General features: G+C 41.6%; 1 protein-coding gene across 3 annotated transcripts in view; it reads left to right on the top strand.

Moving 5' to 3' along the window:
- The first annotated feature begins 1633 nt into the window (after positions 1-1633).
- The window catches only part of MYPN (myopalladin), a 65810-nt gene continuing 49463 nt past the window's right edge, over positions 1634-17980 (top strand). For 2 of the 3 annotated variants that reach the window (XM_058841687.1, XM_058841689.1), the window contains exon 1: positions 17656-17888. The gene's annotated coding sequence lies outside the window, so the exon portion shown is untranslated. Of the gene's footprint in view, positions 1720-17655; positions 17889-17980 lie in introns of those variants that run through there. The other variant, XM_058841688.1, reaches the window with a different exon arrangement.

Genomic DNA, 17980 nt, shown 5'->3' on the forward strand with positions numbered 1-17980 from the left:
AAATTGTATTCCCATTAATTCCTCACTGAGATAATAAAAAAATGGGGAAATAACCATATCTAGGGTTAATTAATATGTAATTTATGCTTAATTGCTAGAAAACATCTTTCAGTTAATATATATGTTTTTGAAGGCTACAGTGTTATGGCATAAAACTTTCTGTATAGTTAATAACAGAGACGGACTCTGCTCTCTTCATCCATTTTCTCCTGGCAACAGCCAGGACATACTTTGTAAACTTTCATTCTGCATTTCAAACCCCTTTGCTTTATACTTTGACGTGTCACAGACTACAGAAAATAGAAATGGGTGTCCAGAACAGCTGATAACATGAAATTAGAGATGTCAGCATTTTGCTGTGAGAAATTACCAACCTTTGTGTGAAGCCTTTGTGTAGAATATTCTTGATTAAGACAAAGAACGGGCTTTAGAATGCAAATAGCCTTACAAACAAGGGATGGTCAGACCCTTTTATGCCATTTCAGTTTTACATTTCATCCTCAGATTCTTCAGTTTCCATGTAGAGAACTCACACATACACAGAGTATGTTTTATATGCTTTATATCCTTTATAGCTGAGTGTGCTGTAGTTCTCTCTCTGCCCACCCTGCTCACAAACAGTTCTGATCAAATGCAAATGTGCTTACCAGTAAGACAAATTATTTATTAACTGATGGCAACGTGCTGAAACAACCTGAACAGTTTCTGACCTGTTTGTGAACATAAATCACTACAGAAATACTAAACTGACAACGTTGCAAGTTCTGTGCTTAACTCGAGGCACCTGATAAAGGGAGCTGGTTAAGGGAAAACTGAGGAGACACCTTCAATTTAAGATAAGCAAACCCAAAAACCTGCAACCCCACCACTGCCCTCATCCTCTCAGGCCACAAACTACAGCTGAACCAAAGGAAAGCTTTTCATAGGAGGATGAATGCAAAGAAAATGAAAAAGGATGAGGATGAACCCTGGATGTGAAGTCTGTAATGAAGGAAAGGAGCTGACCTTTGTGTTAGGGACGAAGCTCTTGCATTCACAACTCCTCGTGTGGATCCAGTGTCCCCAAGCCCATACAAGCTGGCACAGAGTGGCTCCCCTGTGCCCTGGCACTATGGCAGAAGCCACACAAGTGCTGAGGCACCTGCAGGTTGGGGCTGAAGATGCTGAACATTTCTGAGCATCCTACACAGGGTTGGGAGTGCAGCCCCTTCCCACATGTTCCTATTGGAGTGATGTTTCACACTATTACACGTATTTTTCTGTTATAAATAGATCAGCAGGCCAGGTGCTAACTGAGCACCAGGAAATTCCCATGTAATCTTTTGGTTTTTTCAGTTTAAGAGCTGGATGCTGTGAGACACCAGTTCCCATGTCATTAAACTGGGCTTTTGGTCAGGCCAAAACTGACTTTTGATTTTGAAGATGCAATCCTCCAGGAATACAATATCAATAATTGAGTGGGTTGTGCCCTGCAGAGACCAATTTGGTAACACACTGAACCTCAGCTTATAAAATAGCTGCAAGTGGTGCCACATGCTGCTGATTCTGACATGACACTGTGTCTTTGCACGGCAGCATGATGAAGCACCCTAAAATTAGCCTTCTTACTATTTGGTAAAGAGCAGGCAGAAAGGTAGCAGCCTGCACTGAGGAGAACAAAGAGGCACGGGACAGGACCAGAACTGAGGCTCACACACAGCCTGGTCACAGCTCTTCATGGTGAGCACTCTTGGCTTCTTTGCAAATTTCCATGTTGGATTGTTTGGTTTAATTTCTTATCCCAAGCACAGGCTGACCTGATTAGAAAGAAAGAAAGGTGCTCGTGCAAACAGAGGTGGGGAGGAAGGACCTGCTCTCTCAGGGGGATTGGGATTCAGCAGGAGGGAAAATGAAATGTGAAAATTACATGGATGGTCTCTTTTCTTTGGGGTGTGGTGGGAGCTGGCATTTAAATCACAGAACTGATTTTGTTGCTACTGGAATGTAACTGGGAATGGAAGAAAAAAATGGGCTGATATGAAAATTGGAAACAACATGATCAAGTCCCTTTCTATTGAGCCAGAGTGATTTTTTCTCCTGATACTCAGTTCTATCTCTACCCCACTTACTGCATGATAAATTCCTAAAAGAATAAGATTTGAGAGGAAAAAAAAAAAACCAACAACAATTCAATTTAGAGGCAGTAGGAAGATAGGGGCGTGGATGTGTTTGTGTACAGGAACAGAAATAGTGGAGGGAAAGATCCTAGACCAGACTAACAGATCCTAGACCAGAGTAACGCTTGCAGGTGAGGAGAAAAAAGAAACTGTGAGGAAACATTTGAATAGAGGAGGGCACAAGAGGCATGCCATGAAAAGGGATGTGAGCACTGATTGCTAGCAGGGAAGGAGGCACAGCACAGGTCTCTAGGAAGCAGAGGACCCCCCAGCAGCTGGGTGTGACAGCCTGTGGCCCCATGCCCAAACAATTGTCAGTACACGCTGTTTTCTCTATTCCTGTGGTAGCACACGGCAAAGAATAGCTGGGAAGAAAATAACACCGGGGCATAAACTGTGACTGGTAAATTCAAACTACATACAGCTGTTTCTGCTATTAGTTATCACTCAGAAATATGGGCCTGTTTTGCAACTCAGATATTTTTGTGCAGTAAAGATGATTGGACAGTGCTGCTTTTGTAATTTAATTCAGGACAATATTCACAATCTCATATATATCACAGAGAGGCATGATTCTATACGATCTGTTTTGTGCTGTTAGTAACCAACAGATATTTGGTGAAGCATGGACTAAATGTGCCAAAGTGAGACTGAATCTATGATATTTTTATCAACTACAGTACAGGACATGTCTGTTTGTAAAGGGGATTAAATATTCACAGTGGTCAAAGAGTCTTGGACAGATGGAAAATTAAATTTCTCTTGCAGATGTTGTTAAGGCGTTCCACAGAAATTGTATGTGAGCAGTCAGAGTTTGGAGTCCTTGAAGGACTGTAACTCTTAATTTCCTATAATGTAAGTCTCAACCTTGGCATTAGAATAAAAAATTAAGAAAAAAAAAATTGGAGGCAGAAGATGAGCTGTATGAGCTGAGCAATCAAATCCCCATAACTGTGTGAAAAATGGAATCACTGCTGCTCCCTACACACAATTCCTATGCAGAGAAACCCAGTGACTCCTCATGTTCCCAGAGATCACCTAAGTCAATATTTACTTTATTTAGGAAAGAAAAATTGCCATAAATTTGTAATATTTTGTTTCTCTTTACTGACACTGGAGTGGTGCAAAGTGCAGCCAATTTTGTTGTTGAATTTTTAGCACGAGTGATTTGGATGCTCCTATTTCACTGCAGAAGACTTTGTGTCCATGTTTTTGGGATAATGTTTCTTTGTTTATTTGCTCTACCAGCATAGAACAAACTGCTTCCATTTAAAACTGGAAGCTTGAAAGGGGAAGCCAAAGCAACTGTATCTCTTTTGGAAGCAGGAACAGTTGGGCAGCCACTTGTGCCAAACCCCCATTGCATTTAGCTGTGCTTTTTGCTTGGATGGGGAAGGAGCTAGCAGTGATTCATCACCTATGTCTGCCTGATGAAGGCTTTCTTGTCTTTCATGTCAGCAACTCACCAGGACACCACTAAATACAGTCCCAGGCAGAAATGATCATGTCAGGGGCACAGAATACTCCTCACTTTACACATACATACTTACTGTCATAGAACAATAATACAGAGCTATTTTCAGCTCCTGGTCGAGGTTCTAGAGCAGCAAAATTACTCCTAGACATACACAGACACGAGTTTGGGAGTAATCCTAGAGCTCAGGACCCTGGAGATTTAAGTGAGGTGGTTCCTGAGACTGTATCAGGAAAAGACAGAGCATTTCAAGAGTATCCAAGTGACACAGCAGCTGCTGCTCACCCCATGAGCCAGCAGAGACATCCAAAACCAGACAGATTACAGGAGACTCGGCTTGAAACACCAATTTCCTCAGAAAACAGTTACACATCATATTTTAGCCAGTAGACTTACCAAAAAATATTGTGCCCAAACGTGATATAACTTCTGCAAACACAAACAGTTCAATGCAAACACTATTAGGTGCTTCCAGCTTTTAGCAAACTCAGCCAGGCAAACTTGTGTTTTAACAGTCAGTATCAATATTACAAATTCAATTCCTTGGATTAGAACTTATTTTCCTTTTTTTTTTAAATAAAATAAAATAAAGAAATACTTATTTGTCTCATGAATAAGCTGTTGCTTTGTAGCAAGCAGCATTAGGATTAAAATTCACTTTTCTGAGAGGCAAATGATGTGGTCTTTGTCATTTTCCCTGACCTCTTGTTCAAGTTTGAGCTTCTAAATAACTCATCACCATTATAAACCTGTTTTGTGTTGTCTTCTGTGTTTATAATAACCATAAGCATTAAAATAGTCTGTTCATGACTATAATAGTCCTGCAGAATTATAATAGGCAAGAACCTAGAAATGTTCCATTTATAGCCATTACAAACAGTTGTAATTTCCAGTGTGTTGGATCAGCAATGACTCCTCAAGAATCCAGAATTTGGGATTAAAGTGTCTGGACAATTTTCAAGTCAAATTTATGAACATATATATTATATATATATAAAAAATATATAATGTTATATTTTGGCAAGGTTTTAGTTTAGGATAGTTAATAACATACAGTTTTAAAATCTTCATTTTTGAAACTTCCCACAGCAGTAATTTCACACCTAATTTTGACTGGATACAGAACTATTTGCCCAAGCAACAACAAAACAGATACTGTTATTATAATGATTTCTGATGTTTTCTAAAAAACCCACAGCAAGTTAAAAGAAATACCTTTTGACAAATGGAATTAAATGAATTTTAAAATGTAATTTAAGTATACATATTTTGAAGTGAAATTTTAAAGTTCAAGGATTATAAAATAAATTTATTTTTATAGCTAAATTTTTAATTTATTTTTAATTTTTAAATTAATTTTTTGAGAAATTAAAGATTCAAATAGTGTGCTTGACTGCTGTAATTCCTTTGAACATATATTGATCAACATAAAGAGAATAAAACCAGAAACTATTAATATATTCCTCATCAAATATTTTCTGATATAAACCTTTGGCTTCCTCAAATCCTCCATCTCAGGATCTAGACCAGAGAGATCTTCACAGCTCTGCAAAAGATCCAAAGGTTTTCTCTTGTGCCACAGAAAGAGACACCAAGTATTTCAGGATTAGGAAGCATGCAGTGTGTAGAGAGTTCCTTTCCTGACTTTTTCAGGAAGCAATCCTGTTTGGAGCCCTGTTATCCCTCCAATAACACAATTGGAAGGAGCCTGTGGGAGTGCACAGAAAATCACAATATCTGCAAGAGACTGTTCTTAGAGTGCTCATTCTTGGGAGTCACATTGTTATTATGGGCTTCTTGAATGTTCAACTTTATTATCTTGATTACAGCTGGGAAAACTCTGGAAGTTCTTCCTGCTGAGTCCTTTCTCTTCACCCTCAAAGCCATCATTTTCCCCTCTCCTTTCCTCTAAGTCAATCCCTGAGCCAGGCCAATGGCCAGTTTAAACCAGCTGAGTCTGGATGGGTTTATCACAGCTCAGAACCCCAAAACTGAGTATGGCAGGCATGAAACAGCACATTTATGCTCCTTGCATTTCATGGCAGCAGCAGTTCTGGCTCCCCTTCCACTCCAGCCCCCACTTCTCTATTCCCTCCAACACTTCAAATCCTGCTCAGCAGCAAAATGCACAACAAATCCACTCCACACAGGAGGAAGAGTTTTCATACCCACAGGTTATAAACATTGTGGTTGAGACTTTCTGAACTATGGGGCTTCAAAATGTGTATTGTCATTTTCAAAAAATGGTGAGTAAAGATTTAGGTGACTGCCTGTAGTCATTTTAACATCAAACTCTCAGCCAATATGAAGGTAAATACCTCAAATGGGAATATACAAGTGGATCTACACAGGCAAGTCCTTAGATTTTCAACAGAAATGTAATTTAAATGTAATTAATATTTAAAGCTTATCTTTTTAACTATTTAATAAAAATATAGTCTTGGTCTTTATATCCTGTCTGACTTTCCAAACTAGTAAATATTTCTGCATCATATAGATGTTTGCCTGATTTACCATGTTGTCCTGATTTAACATTAAGAGCATTACATGTACAATTCAGTTCAAATGTCGAATTTCCACAGCCTCACATCACCAATTAAGCATGCCAGAAAGGTTTTGTTGTGCTTTAAAAGGCGTTTGCTAATCAGATTAAATGAAAAACACTTACCATATTTGCATTTTCTTTCTAAGTATCACAGTTTGAAGTCTTCCAATATTTTTCCTTTTCTAAAGCAAAAAAAAGAGAGATATTTAGAAAAGGATTTCCAAAGGCACCGTAGCCAGAAAGAGAATTCCTTTCTATTAACTCGTGGCACAGCACAAGGCATTAATATATATCACTGAGGTACCAGTTGGTCTAAACTTGGCTTGCAATATGCATGTTTATCAGATCACAATGTATTTTAAATCCTGTGATAGATCTTTTGACTCCTGATGTTGAGTAAATAATGTTTTGACTGGTATGAAATTAGATGGTTCTGGAGACTGACAACCGAGTAAGCAGAACCACTGGCCTGGGAAAGTCATCGATATTTCTGATTACAAGGTGATTTATTTGAAATAAATTAGGGGTTTTACTTAAGGTCCTAAAAGAAAAGGCATCTCCTCCTTTCTTTTTCTTATCCTCACTCTTTCTGTGTCTTACCTACTTGTGAAAAAGTCACCTGTGGCATAGCTAACCATCTGTTTGGCTAGTCACAATGGCCAGTACCATTGTACTCTGAGGGAATTTTCTGAGTCATGATCATGTAAGTGAGTTTACATTACCTGAATGCCATTTGATTCTGATAATGATTCTGATAATGATGGTGTTTCATAAGCTGGTACTAACAACTTCCTTTAATTCTCATCTCTGTTGCTTCTGAAAGCTTGCTCGTGTTTTGACATGAAAGACCTTTTCTTTTTAAATTAAACCTATTAAATCTGTCAGTAGAGCTGTAACCCTTAAACCCCCTGGTGTTCTGAAGCTTCATCATTATCTAGAGATAAAACTTTGCAGTGCATCGTCATCCACATTTTTACAGTTGATGTTCTAACGCAAGTGGGTTTGGTGTTACAATGCAACATTGAAAGTGGGAAGGTGACTCAGTGGCCTGAGGAAAGGCGTTCCAGACAGATGAGGCAGCAGCAGGAGGGAGTGCCAGGATAAACTCATCTCAAGTGTGCACAGTAAGGTGACACACTAAAGTGCTGGGAAAACAGCAACTCCAGCGCTCAGAGTTTGGGGATGATATCCTAGCTATGGTTTCATATCAAAATGATCCTATTTTAAATGAAAGGAGGAGAATTTTCAAAGCCCTAGGACTCCTGCCAAGGGCTTTTCCCCTTGTCAGTGCAGTCAGGTCGCTGTGCACAGAGCACCCAGCAGGGCACAGCTCGATTCCCGAACACCACGGGCCATTCCTGACTTTTATTTCTTGGCACAAAGAGTGCCACGCTTTTCTGCTGCCCCCGTGTGTCGAGATGCGAGGTTCCCTGGAGGTGTGGATATGGTCCTTGGCCAGCTGGGTCCCCTTCCCTCAGCTCATCCTCTTGCACCTGCAATACACAAACACAGCCTCTCCTTTCCATGGGGTTTGTTTCTGCCATATTTTAGCAAACTGGTCCCAGACCATGCTCTCCTGCTGCCTAAACCACGCATTTCTATGCAATCCACCTAACCAAGCTCTTATCTCTAGCCAGCTCTCCTCACTGAACAATGGTGTTGCTGTTCTCCAGACTATGTGAGTGATGCCATGACCCCAGGTCCAGAGACGAGCTGATTCTCATGCCACTGCTGATAAACACTGAAACTCTCATCTGAATGTGCCTGGAAAGCAAAAGGTCTCAAGAAATCATTTTTAAAATGTAGGCTATCCATGAATGCTCTCTCCTTATTTTCATCTACCAATGATTTTAGACATTCTTAATAGGGGTGTATCTTGTGAGGTACAATTTTGACAACAGAGTAATTGAATATTTGGTCCTATTAAACATCTGACAAAGCTGGTATTTGTTTTCTAGACAATTTTGCTTGTCTAGAACAGGTGATGCTTAAAACACCAGCCATTCATTGTGGGTTTGGGTTATCTAAAATCCTAAGGGTCCTGATCTACACTGCCACACGCTGAGCTCCTCCTCCTGCCACCTGCCCGGCCCTCTGGGATTAATTTGCTGTGAGCCTCAGGGCCTCGAACACAGACCAAACAACACTGGAAAGACACTACTCCTAAGCAGAAAAAAGGTACTGAAGATACCTATATTTTATAGATAATGCTCTTAGTCCAGACAGAAATCAAGATTCTTTGGGCTTATTTTCCTCATTACCATGCAACTCACATTAATTTTGTTTCCACAAATAACAGCCATAATTTGTTTTGTTCTTTCATGTTAAAACCACTTGAAAATAGACTCCCAGTGAGAGTTCCCTGTTCTTTCAGGGTTTGGGAGTTTATTTGCAGGGAACCTGGGTGAAATTCTGCTCTCTGTTCTAGATGTATGAAGTCATTTAAGTGATAAGAATAAGGAGTGAACTGTAAATCTCTGTTTGACAAATGTGTAATTGGAAATAGAGACTGTGGTTACAAAATATGCCTCCCTGGACTGACTCTTAATCCACTTTTAAAAATACAATTCACAACATGTTGTTGTGTTAATCTCACCCCCAAGTCAAAAGCATCCATGTTCCTGTCTCTGGACAACAGTAAGGGGTTAAAAAAGGCAGACACAGATGTCATATCTACTTAATATCAACCACAGAAATAGCTACCAGCAGAAAAAATATAAACTTTCCTACAAGTGACACAAGAAGAAGTCCAAATAATCAAAATATAAAGTACATAATATGGTTTTCACTGTAGAAATACTCCAGTATTTCTTTTTCCTTTAGATTTAGTTAAGCAGATACGTCACTCTTTGTACCACGTGTTCAGCTGGTATTAATTATGGCTATGAATATCCTTATTATATGTTTTGGAGATAGATGTTCTAAAGAATGGGAAAACAAATTGAAATGGATGGAGCTGTGTTTGGCTTAGTGCCCTCTCTGACACTGAATCCCAGGAAAACAAATCCATTGGTGTGTCAGCTCCACTGAGATGTCGCTCACCTGTAGCAGCATCGGGATGAGGCAGGGCTGGCTCAGCTGGAGACCTGAAACAACAAAATTAGCCTTGTCTGCTACACCAGGTTCCTGTCAAAAACAAGAGATGGAAAGACATGAAAGACAAGAAATAAAGGGATAAAGTAAAAGAAGACAGGGAAGGACAGGGATCATAGTAGGAAGGCAAACCTCACACACCACAAAGTGTCCCGAATTAGGTGAAGACCACACCAGAACTGGCATTATCAGATCCCTTCTAGGCTCTGTTTGGTCTAATCATGCCTTGCAATCAGGACAGTGAAATCCTATAGTGTGAAAATGGATCCCACAGTCTCTGGTGATGCTGGGAGCAGTAGCCCTGACTGTAAATCTCTTTTCAATCGAGCTGGTTGTTTGGCATCAGTGTCAAATCATGCTTCCTCCTGCTTCACTTGCCCAAAGAAAGTCATGAATGGGGGAGCACATACTCAGTAATCAAACCCAGCTTCTGGGCTGTTTTAATCATTGTTTTCTGATCTTGTGCTTCTGTCAGTTACCAGACATCATCTCCAATACATTGAACTGTATAGATAGGAGTCCTTATTAGTTTTATCTCAATTTCTAAATGGTTTTTAAAAACCAGTCTGATATAAGAGCTTGCACCAAACTTTTGCTTTTTGGGCAACTGCCAGTCTCTGTGTGTTGGTATTTGCTGTGTGCTCTACAACCATTGAGATGTGAGGGTGCTGAGCACGGGAGGAAGGCTGGTGTGAGCCAAACTCTGCACCCAGACATGGTGGCAGCTGCCAGGAGATCCTCCTCAGCCACGTGAGCCTTTCAGGGAGAGCTCATGTGTGTTCTATTTGAACCATAAAGAGAAACTATCCACTTGAAAATCTGAATGCTAGCAGCTTGTAAAATGTTGGTTAGATATCCCAACATTAAAAAAAAAACCCACATGTAATTTTCCTTAGAAAAGGAAGAATGTAGGAGAAGCTAACGAAATATTAACTGTACAGGAACAGCAAAATGCCTGTGAATGCTTTTTTACTACCTCTTTAGTGTCACAGGCATTTTTGAAAGGCTGATATTTGTAAGATAATGTTGTACAATGGCTAATAACAGACAAGAAAAAAATACCATAATTTAAAATAAGGACATGGTGTTCTCCATGTTTTATTAGGCAGGGAATCTGCCTTAAAGAACCCAACACTTTTACAATTGAGTAGAAGCTTTTTATAAGAAAAGGGATTTCACAGATCAGCTTTTACAATTGCCACCCATACCATCAATTACTTCATGTTCTGGGGATTATCTATCTCAAAACATTTTTCAGCTGTACTTTGCCTACTGCAACAAAGCAAACTACTGGTATATTTTGAATAATAATATAACTGAATAATTTTGAAAAGCAAATAGATAGAACACTGGGGTACAAGAGGTTGTGGTTCTCTGTGGATGACTGGAAGATTGCTTTCATTACTGTATTTAAAACTTTCTGGAAAAGTCTGACTCCTCTCCTACTGATGATAGTGACTGAACAAGCTCTGATTTTATTGGAAAAAGCATCAGGGCTCCATAAATCACTAGTACATTTTATCTAAATAATAAATAAGACTGAAAAATTCTCTGCCAGCACTTGGGCAATCCTCAGATGAGGCGAGGATTGAAGCTGTGATAAAGTCTGCTTTGGGCTGGGTGCAAGGAATGTTTTAACATTACTATTTGTACTTTCTATAGAAAAGAGGTACCATTTCTATCATCCTTCTAATATGTCTCTGCTTCTAAAATTAGAATCCAAATTAGGATTACACAATACCTGGCAGACTCATGGTAAGAGATGTGCTGCATAGTGATATGAATAGAAAATACCCAACTCATCTTACACAAGGTTTGTAAATCACTTGAAATAGCTTTTCCAGGAACATCCAGAAATTTGCCATTAACACCTTTCTTACCAAAGGCATAAGGGCCTGAAGATAATTCATTGAAGTCTATAAAAGAGAAACAGGGCTTGCCACTGCTGTTCAAATCACCCAGCTTTTAACTGGAGCTATTAAAGCAGCAACAGCCACTGATGCTTCAAGAAAAGATGTCACTGCTCTTGCCCGAAGCTGCAGAGGTCAGGAGTAATTCACTGCCCTTGGAACAGTCTAACAAAAAGCAAAGTGGCCACTTTGAGAGTCAACATTCATACCTGGCCAGCAGAATGGTCTCAGTGTAAGCCTCTCTTCTGCAGGCACTCCTTCAGCCCATTAGAACAAGCTTGGCTGATGCACTGCTACACACTACCTGTTAGAAAGAAATCTGCTCAGCCTTGGGAAGAGCAGGATCAGCTCTTGCTGGGATGCAAACCAGGAGTGGGCAGCAAAAATTTGCTCCACAGGGCTCTGGATGATACTTTTTCTCTGCTTGATGTTGCACTTCTCCAAACAGATTTCTCGGTCCCTTCTCAGCTGAGCTCCTTTGGGATACTCCTCCATGGGAGCTCCGTTTATCTCAGTTCTCTGGGTCAGGAGAAAACTCCAAAGCTCGTTGGGATCTTGTTTCTCCTGTTTATTAGGATGTTATCACAGAACTTGGCAGGTCTCTGCAGACTTTCTGCACAAGTTCAATTCACCATAACCTGCCTCACTTTGGCTCTGAAGGCACAAAATGGCCCCAAACCAGGGGCTGTTTCATCTTTATATCCATTTTTACCCAATTAACAATAGACAGGTGAATTGTTTATATAAATTAACAAATGAGTTTTCTATATCTACTAACATAATCAAAACTGTCACTGACTTTCAACCAATCACTCTTTGTGCTTGTAAAAACTGCAGAATCCTGGAGAAGAAGGAAGAAGGAGAGCTAAGAACTTACACCCTTTTTCCTCCATCTTTACTCCATGTATTAAACCCTCTAAAATCTCTATTTTTCACTTCAGTGACATACTAAACATTCTACTACTTTCTACTTAATTTTTTTAAATCCTGGTTTACCCAGGGATATTTGGAAGCCTTTCTGTCAGTGACAGACAAGATTAATGTCATTTTGGAGAACAGGACAGACAGAGAAATGTCTCTCCATTTCTGGATTCCTACACTGGAGAGATCTGCAAAATCACTGGAACTTGACTGCAAAGGGCCTTAAGGAAGCTTTCAAAGAAATGGAATGTCTCATTTCATGGTTCAGCACATGCCATTAGTAGAATAGTATTTATTTCATTCTAATATCTAGAAAATCAAGAATTTTCCATTCCTGATAAATCCATAGGTTGACAAATACAGTTGGATAATCCTACTGAGGAATAACAATCAACCAGACATGTACAAAGTTCCATTTTAACCTCACTTCTTGTGAGTCTTGTTTGAGCTTGTGAAGGTAGTTTGGGCTTTGACAGCCAAGATCTGGAGAGAAACAGTGCTCATGTAATTTATTCCAGGACACTATGCCTCATTCTTCTGCCAGTCAGCAAAGACAAAAAGGACATAAAGCTGGAGGTCATCATATTTTGAAGTGATTTTTTTAGTGCTCAGCAGGCAAAATCCTGATTTCAATTTTTTCTATAAATGTAGACAGAGGAGCCACTGTATTTTCATGGGCTTTAGACTGTTACTTACAAACTAGTGAACCTGAAATTCTCTGGTGCTGCTCTGTCAAAATGCCAGCTCTGCAAGACCTGGCACATTCACTGTGTATGCTCCAATTTTTTGTGTTCCTGAAATTTTTGGCCTTGTACACCATCTGCTATTTCAATGGTCTGTCTGCCACAGTAAAGCCTCAAACTTTTTGTGGTTTCTCAATGCTGTACTTTCTACATAACCCTGAGCTTATCTGTCGCTCAGATTATTCAATGATTTTGCAATTCTAGAACCTTAAACTCTGTCTTAAAAGTAGAAACTTCTTGCATTTTTTTTTCATCAGCTTGAATAATATTGCTTATCATGCACAAACAGCACACAAACAGCAAGACTCCATGGTAATAATTGCATCTCAGCAGAACTCCTTGTAGGTTTACAATTAATACATCAGGCTTTGTTTTCAGGCTGCAGATTTTGTAGCCTAAACATCTACAGACACTGTCCAAACCACAGCAGCACAGGGTACAGTATCAACAGGCAGCTCCTGCCAGCACTGTATGGCTCACATCTACTGTTACAGATACTATAAAGAATATCTTAGATCTCTGTTCCAGGTATAAAGTTACATCAGACATCACCCAACCCAGAAAATGCCTCACCTGTGCCCAAAAGAAGGGCTGACTTCACTACACAATCTTCTCATATCTTCACCACAAGCTCGTGCTCATGGGGTATTCTGTCAGTGGTGTTTGTGCTGGTTTTTGCTGGGCTAGAGTTACATTTTTCCCCATGGTAGCTGTGCTCTGGCTGTGTGCTGGCACCAGTGCTGGTGACACAGGGATGTCTTGGGGACAGGGAGGGGACACAGGCAGGACACTGAGCCCAAGTGACCCAAGGGATGTCCCAGAGCCTGTGGGGCCATGCCCAGCACACAGAGCTGGGGCAGGAGGAGGAGGAAGGAGGACATCCAGAGTGATGAAGTTTTGTCTTCCCATGTCACCATTACATGGGATGGGCCCTGCTCTCCTGGGGATGGATGAACACCTGCCCAAGCATGGGAAGTGGGGAATGAAATAGGAACAGGCAGATCCATCAGGCCAATGCATGGCTCTGAGGTTGGTCTCAGTGGAAAAATGTGGGGGTTGTTGACCATGGGAAGATGTCCTCAACAGCTGCTCTGCTCTGACACCTGACTGGGTGCACCAGTCTCAGGGTGGAAAAGGAGCTCTAGCACAGGGGCTAGCAGGCTCATTGACAGAGCTTTAAACCAGCTTGGAAGAGGGAAAGGGACATAACCAAGCTCACCAGTGCCAAGGGATGGGATGCTGTGCCAAAACTGGAAACGATCACTTACAGATCCCTCAATCTGCCTCACAAGGTGCTGGCTACAAAGTACCACACCTCAAATGTTTCTGGACTAATGCACACAGTAGCAGGGACAAACAAGAGCAGCTCCAGGCTTTGGCCCAGTCCTGGAGTCTGACATCATTGTATGAGTGAAACCTGGAGTGATGAGTCCTGTGCCTGGAATTCCCTGCTGGATGCTCACAGGCTCTTCAGGTGGGAGAGGCAGGCCAGAAGAGGCAGAGGGGAGGCGCTGCATGGAATAGAAGGGCTCGGATGTATGGAGCTCAGAGGTGGGAAGGACACAGTTGAGAGCCTCTGGATAAAATCGAGGAGCAAACCGAGTAACAGAGATGTCATCGTGGGAGCCTTCTACCAACCTCCTATGCAGGACAATGACACTGACAAATTTTCCTTTCAGCATCTATGGGATGCTTCCAAATCAACTCTCTGTGTCCTCATGGGGGATTTCTACTCTCTGCCAGAAATTAACTGGTACAACCCACGCCAGAAAATTCCTAAAAATCCCGGATGACAACTTTATGGAACAGGTCCTGAGGAAGCCGACTCGGAAAGATGCCCTCATTGACCCGCTGCTTGTCAACAGAGAGGATCTTGTGAGCAAAGTGGGGATTGGGGCTGTCTTGGCCACAGTAATCATGAAGTGATTGAGTTTAAAATCTGTGTTGACAGGAGGAAAAGTGCCAGCAGAATTTCAGCCCTAGGCATGAGGAGAGCAGACTTCAGGCACTTCAGGGAATTAGTCAGCAAGGTCCCCTGGGAATATATTTTTGCAGGTGCTGGGGTCCATCAGTGCTGGTCATGGTTTTTAAAGATCACTTCCCAAGTGCACAGTGACTCCCAAATGTTGGAAGTCAGGCCAGTGAGGCAGAAGGCCAGCCTGGAATCATCTCTTGGAAAAACAGGAAGGTGCATGCCCAGAGGAAGCAAGGCCAGGAGACACAGGAAGAATACAGATATGTTGCTTGCCACTGTAGGGATAAAATTCATGAGGCCAAAGCTCAGCTAGAGTTGAAGCTGACAGAACTGTAGGAGACAATGACGATGGTCACCTCACAAACAGGGACATGGACAAGGCAGAGCTGTTTAACACGTTCTTTGCAACACGGGTGATGGACCAGGAGAGTCTCAATGCCTTGAGCTGGAGGACCATGGCTGAGAGAATGCTCAGTTCCCAGCTGACCCTGAAACTGTGCAGGACCTGCTGCTCCACTTGGATCCCTACAAATCCATGGGGCCTGATTGGATTCATCCAAGAATCCACAAAGAACAGATGATGTCATCACCAAGCCTCTCTCTGTGATTTCTGAGCAATGTTGGGAATCCCAGCTAACTGGAAGCTGGCAAATGTTGTCCCAGTTTTCAAGAAGGGAGAGAAAGAGGACCCTGGAAACGAAAGTTGGCAGTGCCTGGCAGTGCTATGGAGAAGATTATTCTGGGAGGCATTGAAAAACACCTGAAAAAATGCAGTTGTTGGTCACAGCCAGCACAGCTTCGTGAGAGAGAAGTCCTGCTTATCAAACCTTTTATGACAAGGTAGCCCACCAAGCTGATCAAGGGATGTTGATGCCATCTTTCTGCATTTCAGTAAATCTGAAATTTTGATGCTGTCTCTCCCAGGATCCTTCTGGACAAAATGTCCATCCCACAAACACGTTATGGGATGGGAGAACAACCGGCTCACGGGTCAGGTGCAAAGGGTGACGGTCAGTGGGGTCACTGACAGACATCAGACTGGTGACCCGTCACAAGTGGGGCTCCATCCTCAGCCCTGTGTTCTTCAACATCCTCATAAATGACTTGGATGCAGGACTGGAAGGGATGCTGAGCAAATTTACAGATGATACAAAACTGGGAGGAGCTGCTGACTCTGCTGGAGGCAGGGAGGCCTTGCAGAGAGACCTCGACAGATTGGAGGACTGGGCAATCATCAAACATATGAAGTTCAGCAGGACAAAGTGCTGGATTCTGAAGCTGGCACAGGGCAACCATCTCTCCTCTGTGGTGACCACTGACAGGACCTGGACAAACAGCCTGAAGCTGTGCCAGGGGAAGTTTAGGATGGATTTTAGAAAAAGGCTTTTGATGCAGAAGGTGGCTGGGCACTGGAACAGGATCCCCAGGGGAGTGGCCAGAGCCCCAAGGCCTCAAGAAGCGTTTGGACAATGCTCTCAGGCACTCTTGGGGAAGGTTCTGTGCAGGACCAGGAGTTGGACTTGATGATCTTTAAGGATCCCTTCCAACTCAGCTTACTCTATGATTCTATGTGAAACCCTTGCTTTTATTTGCTTGTGGGCACAACTTTTGTTTTATTTATTAAACTGCCTTTATCTGAGTCCGTAAGTTTCCTCACTTTCTCTCTTCTGATTCTCTCTCCCATTCTGCCAGGGGTTAGGAGTGAGCAGCTGAGTGGGGCTTTGTTACCAGCTGGGGTTAAACCACGACAGTAGTTTACAAAAAGAGAGAGAAATAATAGAAAAATATCTACAATGCTTCAGGAAATTTTACATGCAAGAATTGCCTTCCTCTCTGATTTTTGTACTGTTACAACTCACAGAATAACTTTCTGAAGAGCTCCATTCCACAGATGAACACCTTTTCTAGCACGGGTGCTCGCTTGATCATGTTTTGAGAGATTTGGGAGAAGGTCAAGAAGCCAGCTCTTACATCATTAGCTATGAAAAGGCTTATATATCAATTCCCCATCATAAATGCATAATATTTTAGTAATCTTTTAAAATCAGAATTGTGACAAGCATTTTTAATAAAATATCAACAATCCAGCAGGGTGACGAACTATTTAAAATGACAGACCACTTTTTGTGTGGAAGAGTAGAAATGAAAATTTCATCTCTGTCTTTACCAAGTGATGTGACAGGTTTTAGCCAGTCAAGGTTTAAAGCAATGAAATTCTATATAGTAACAGGGTTTCTCTATGTACTGGTTCAAGTGTGTCAAAGTTATTCCACCTGTGTTTCTCTCAGTTTTATTTACTGCTTAGTTTCGATTGCCTCTTTTAATTGCTTTTCCTCCAACAGTTCATTTCTGTGCATTCCATAACAAATTTAGGCATTCTAGCTTTTTGAGCATCTGTATTTTCGGGTCATCCTGAAGGATTTCTGCACTGTTTCACTCTGTTTATTAAACAGAACACTCTGATGAAGTCAGGAATATTTTTCTATTGAAATCACACATTTGCAGAGTTTGCCTTCGGAGCTGCAAAACTTTTATGTTGTTCCCAGCTGATGGTTTTCCCTGCGACTGTAACCTTGGAGTTCTGATGGAAACTTAACGAAAGAGCCATCATTAGTAATTTGAAAAGGCTGAAGCCTAAAGCAGCTGCCAAGAGCGATACAATGCCACCACAGAGCCTCTTGGATGAATCAGCAGAACCCACATATGCATCTATAGGGGCTGTTGCACGAGGCAGGAGCAGGCATTTGTGCCCATAGGTGCTGTGGGAGCAGCGGATTCCCTGTCCAATGAGGTGGAATGCTCCGCGGGCACATGGTTTACGCTGCTCAAAATAACTTGGGACCTGCAAACTGACAAATGCTATTGCTCCGGTGGTGACAGGTTGTCCAGCTCCTTCCAGCCATCCTCACAATAACCAAGGTTAACTTCCTTCACTCTTTATGGACTCCTCCTAGCTGATTCTGTTCCTGAGGACTCGAAGGATCCTTAACTTTAATCTCACACTTCTGGATAAGTGTCAGCGCTACTCACTGCCAGGGCTGGGCAGCAGCAGCTGGAGGAATTAAAAAAAGGTAATCCCTCAATTTCAGATTGGTCTACGTTTTGATTTTGCAGAGTGTAGCAGAAGGGTTTGATAAGATATATATTTGAATGCTAATTTTAG

This window comes from Poecile atricapillus, chromosome 6 (assembly GCF_030490865.1).
Source record: "Poecile atricapillus isolate bPoeAtr1 chromosome 6, bPoeAtr1.hap1, whole genome shotgun sequence".
Taxonomy (NCBI): Eukaryota; Metazoa; Chordata; class Aves; order Passeriformes; family Paridae; genus Poecile; species Poecile atricapillus.